The sequence below is a fragment of the Dufourea novaeangliae genome, unplaced genomic scaffold (genome assembly GCF_001272555.1).
Source record: "Dufourea novaeangliae isolate 0120121106 unplaced genomic scaffold, ASM127255v1 scaffold6, whole genome shotgun sequence".
Lineage (NCBI taxonomy): Eukaryota > Metazoa > Arthropoda > Insecta > Hymenoptera > Halictidae > Dufourea > Dufourea novaeangliae.
This window is the reverse complement of record NW_015373900.1, coordinates 4,322,659-4,328,834: the sequence shown is the minus strand read 5'-3', so window position 1 is coordinate 4,328,834 and position 6,176 is coordinate 4,322,659.

Genomic DNA, 6,176 nt, shown 5'->3' with positions numbered 1-6,176 from the left:
AGTCCATTGCGAACGTGAAAACTTTATGTGATTAAAATCTTGGGGTTCACATAAACAAAGAATAAGAAACGTTACAAACATCTAATCGTATAGTATTTTTGCAGTATTTCTTGTATAATGCAAAGGTGATTCATATAATTGCTCTGATTATGCATGTGTACATCAATGAATCTGTTTTGCAAATGTAATGCAACAAACATTAATTAACGCGATAAAAACAGCGTACTACATGTATTTAGTCTTGTTAATTGATCTTTACTATTTCCTAGAACTACATCTCCAGGACTGTCAACACTTTTTTGATGATGTATTGAATTTATTTTATATTCTATAACTGTCCCAATATTCATAGACATACCTAAGTATATATAATTATTGTTATAATTAGTAACATTGATATGTATCATATGCACATATTTAACGTAAAATCTTGAATAATGGCGATATTATATGATTTGCAGTATACATAATTCACTCAAAAAATTTAAATTATGATATCCTGTTTTTTTTAATTAATTTTCTCTTTCTCATTTCTTTCCACTGTATACTTTGATCGATGCTTATGTATGTTATCCATTTCTATACTGATCACCATCTCGATTGTCTGCCACATTTTCTTTTTAGCTCTCACTAAAACTTTTTTCCTGATGTTCGTCCTCAACGCGTGCCTTCTCTTCATACTTATAGTAATGTATTGAAAAGTATGAAATATTATTCTATATTATCAAAGTTTTCGCGAAAAACATTCACCTGCAAGATCACTAAATATAAAAAATAGAAATTAAATGAAAATAGTAGAATTAATAAGAAATAATAAAATAAACTAAAATAAATAGTATATAATAAAAAAATAAAAGATGTAGCAATATTTATTACGAAATAATGAAGTAATATATCAACTTATGCGCTACTTGAAAAACTAACATTGCAAAACAGAGTAATATAACAATTTGCTGCCATGTAATTTGTTTTTATTATTACAGATGCAATACAACTGAATACACACATTTTTTTATCGTCATACTAAACCTCATATTTTCTCCAGATTATTTTCATCATTTCTTTGATAGAATAACACATGTGAACATTTGTTGCTTTTCTTAAAAAACGGAATATAGGAAATTAAGACAAGAGGAAAACCTAAAAACTATTACTCAGTTGTATTTGGTCGCTAATAATTGACAGAGGTAATCTAATATTAGTATATCAGGCGTATGATTAAAAAATATTATTTATTTTTTAATTTTCGATTTTAATTGTTTTTTTTTCAATATTTTTGCGAACAAATAGAAAGAACTGAATTGTTCGCATTTAGTCTTATCATGACCAAGAGATAATAAATGAAACTCTTCGTGATGTCTCTTCAACAATATGTATTTTTTATCCTTAGGGAGAGAACCACATCGTTAACTACAGATTCTACGAACGAAAGAGCAGAACGTAGCAATTTGTCGATTGCTACCCAATAATTAACCAATCGCAGTGTTCATCCTGATCGATCCATCCATCGAATTAAATCATCGTTCGAGCTGGTTCAATCATCTTTCCGCGCGAATCTGCCACTTCTCGAAAAAATGGCGGACAAACCGTCTCAATTATCCTTCATCGATTATACGACGGCCAACAGGATGCAGGAGCAATTATGATTCGATGTGTCGATTATTATTTATCGTAGACGTGCAGTTCTTCGGTGCTGACCGGTGGAAACGAATAAGAAGCTGATTTACACTTCGAAGCATACACGCGAATAATTCATTCTGATTCATTTATTCAAATGATCCCGATTGTTCTCGGTGTTTTCCGTGATTCAAGTATATGTTTACAAAAAATCAAAAACAGCAAATAAAACTGAAAAGAGAAATGAGTGAAAATGTAAACAACGTTCAGTTTCGCTTATTCATAACAATGAAACATATTTCAAAATATCGTCGATTTTTTTACATGAACGAAAGAAAGTGAGCCATTCGATGTTGAATCGATCATTTTTTCTACTCAATATTAGGAATATTTGTGAAATTAAAGTATTATATTAATTTCGATATCTAGTATACATGTAAAAACTTAATTATTAAACTTTAAAGGTATAAAATAATTTTTATTGTGTAAATATGGGATAAATATACTTTCTTTCACTTAAAATTTCTATGCAAAGTGTGTTCCATTTCAGGCCCGAAAAGAAAGTTTACCGAAAGGTTAGTTTCGAATATAGACATTAACTTGTACACACTGTTTCAAAGAAAATTGACAGAAAATTATAAAGTCTAACGTTTTGTATTTTTTTCGACAAATATGAAACCAGCAAGAAGATATCTTAAACCTCAACGAATTTTGCGTACACGTCACATTATGTATATTTCTGTTTCATATTTATAACCTACCTACAAATCAGCATTCATTTCTAATCAGAGCGAGCGTCTTTTCACTTTAATTCAATATGATGAGAATATCTGAAGAAAAAGAATTTTTATTGAAACATCGAAATATATAATAATTTTTCAGGTGGTTTTATATTTATAGCGCACCTAGAAATTATGAATTATTTCCAACTGAAAAGAAAATATTCCACTAAATATTTATAATCGCAATGGATCACGGGCATTATGTGCTATAATTTTTTACAAATTATTCTTAAAAATTTCTGATACCAAGTTGAAATCTGCTCGAGTTAGGGTGGAATAATCCTTTTGTATTTAATATAGCAAAAAGGCGATTAGGATTTGCGTGAATTACGTTCTATTTCCGTGTTCGTTCTTCGTTCGTTTACGGTTTAGAGAAACTTTGAATGTCTCGGTCATTCACATGTTCCAAAAAGTAAAAGCAGATAGCTCGACGCCATAATTTGACTGGTCGATGATATTTAACGGCGGCGAGTACCGTCCTACGCTATTTAATGTTGACGCAAACATTTATTTATATTTTTGTCGAAATCAAATGGGCTCTCTGGACGAAAGTTAATTCGAAATTGTTGAAAAACGGGAATCTAATTTGAAGCATTGAACAAATTATAATAATATTACAGAGTAATTAATGTAAGACGTTTTAGCCAGCAATCGCCTTATTTTCAAATGTTATTAATAGACTGTGAATTTTTATGCAAAATAACATTTTCTAATGTAATTTATAAAGACAGGAGCAAATGTAGACATTTATTTTTCCTCTTACGTATCTTATTGGGTTCAGACTAAAACAGAGAAATCAATGGATCCGATGAAAATTTTCATTTGTATCGTATTTCACAGAGCCCTATGAGCCATAAATGCATAAAATCCACAGTCTAGTTAATTAATGAAACGAATCAGCCATGTTTAAGAAACGTGAACGTATTTAAATCCTTCAATTACAAAAAGTATGACGCATGAGCAAGTTTCTTATATAGTTTACGTTTTTATTTGTATCTAATTAATTTCTTGTGTATAGCGACTCAGACAGTGCGCAATGGAATTAAAATGATTTTGATTCTTTGGCCATCCAGAAGTCATTCATGATTACCATCTTCACGCGTGTCCAGTTAACATAACACAGAATAGGTACCTGTATGTTCAACAAAAGGACATGAAGAATCGATTGATTTTATTGAATATTTTCATTAACATAATGTTTTATTTACAAGTATTTTAAGAGAAATTAGTCCTTCTAGGATTATTGAGTACATTTTCAGCAGAATTACAATTTCTTGTAGGAAGGAACTATTATTATTTTAAATTAGGTGGAACGAAAATTTATTGCTGTTCCAAGTTGAAAAATCAATGTAAATTAATAAAAAAAAAATGTTTTCGTTGTTATTGAAAGTTTTGACTGTAAGGTGGAAATAATTTTTTATTACACTATAATTAGTGTTTATGCAAATGCCAACATGGTTATTAATATTTTCTTTCTATATTCTATTAATTATAGCACAGAAGCGATTAAGTGTAATTTAGATGTAAGCTAAAAATATTACCTGTATTAATATATTTTTCTTTTAATTAATTTTTATACAATAATAATTTTGAAATATACAGAACGAAGAAGTTATGGCATTAATAAGGTTATTAATTTGGCATTTTTTAAATCGTTTGCACTTATAATAACTACGACTTGCTATTTAATAATCATCTATTATTAAATCAAACTTTGAAGATAAAAATTCGTTTTTTTTTTTAAATTAGTATATAGAATTCATTTGTTGCTTCTTTTGTCATTTATTTCTAATTACACATTTATTCCTTAGAAATATTTTTCTACCAATTTTATTGAAACATACATACCTAAGTATCAAATTCGTTAGTAAAATCTGTGCCTCCGTCAAAAATTCCGTATTTCTAAATTGTAATACCTTTCGTATTCTAAATACCTGTAGAAATAATAACAGCATTAAGTTGAAACGAAGAAAAGGAACTCCTCCTTTTTACGACAGAATATACAAGTATGAAAATGAACTCGACATGAACTTACAACCTACAACTTAGAGAACAATTCATAACATGCTTGAACCATAATGAAAATAGAAATTAATACCACATTACTCAATCATAGTAAAAAGGATACCAACTCAGATTCCAAATCCAAACTGGTACTGGTTATGCAATTATCTACTATGTAGTTATCGTAAAAGTCAAACTACGTCAAATGGCCCCTATATTTTTCTGTTAACTCATGAAATTAGTGCCAAAGGCTATAACAAAAAATTCGCTATCTTTTGTAACTCTGCAAACACTATATAGTTGCCCGAATTCGTCACTGTGGTAACTTTATTTTTCAAAAAAATGTAGTTAATCAATTTACGTGCGTTTCATTGGTCCAAAAAATACAAATTCACCATAATTTACAGAAAATACAACCTAGGAAACAACAAATATTCTTTTAAGTCCTAACTCTGAAATTTTGAACTTCTTTTTCCTAATGGAAATCTACCATAAACAATGAAAAATTTATATTGATAGTAAGATCAAATTTTGTTAAATATTGTAATAAACAGCTATTCAGTAGGTGATATTATAGTGTGTTTGATTATTTCACTACATTCTTGCTTTTACATATAATACATATTAAACTTCGTAAACTCTGTTTTCTCAGTTTAGAAAATAGTGCAGATAGAACTAGAGACTACCATAAGAAAATGCCAAGTTCACGCTAAGACGATTAAAAAAGAACAACACGGTTACCATAATCTGGATTCCTTCTCGTGTTGCCGTTGAAAAGAATGAAAAAGTGGAGAACATAGCTAGAGAAGCAGCTTATTCAATAATCTTCCACCAAGACACCAAGCTGCTCTATCATACCATATGCTCCCTTTCAAGAAAAAGAAGTTCAACACAACTGGAACGAAGAATGAAGATTCTCAATTGGACAACGTCTACTGACAATTAAATAACATTTTTGCGATACACAAATAAAAAATAGTCAATCAAAGATAAAAATAGGATACATAAAAATCACCCATCGTGTTTCGTGCACCACTGTACTAACGTCAGATCGTATCATCCTGCAATCAGTGCCAGATTAAGGGGGGTGGCGCTAGGGGAGTTATAGACCCGGCCCCCACTTTCAAGGCTCTGATCTGAGCCTTTCGCTTATGTCAAAAAATAATTGAATGAAAGTTTGTTTACTGTTTCCCCTTTGAAATAATTAAAAATTCTACCAAATGTAGACATAAATCGGATCGAAGTTATTAAAATATAACAAAGCATTGTTCGTTATAATCAAGCGTTCGTTAGGATTAAATGATATTTAATTTTACTTAGAATAAATTTCAATTTTTGTAGATTTATGTATTTTATTGTATGTTGCATTACAAAAATGTTGTGCCCGCTACGCCCTCACGCCCCGCCGCCGCTTTTCGACCAAGGGAGCCCACGAAGGTTTAATAACCCTCGGCTTTAAGAAATCTTAATCCGGGCTTATCTCCACTGCGAAATATATTAGGAGAATATTTCCTGTGCTAATTTTTAATGAATATTGTAGTTACTTCATACGTTTTCTACACAAAAAACCGCCAAAAACGAAATCAATCGAGAAACAGGCAAAAGAGTATATTTTAACCAAAACAATCAAAGTGATATATTTTTGGTACAATATACATTTGTACGAATTAGTATCTAAAACCGTGAATTCGCATAAACATCCGCAATCTATCGATAAGTATTATTTACGGACGGGAATGTATCTTTCACTGTCCAAAATATCAAGTTACTACC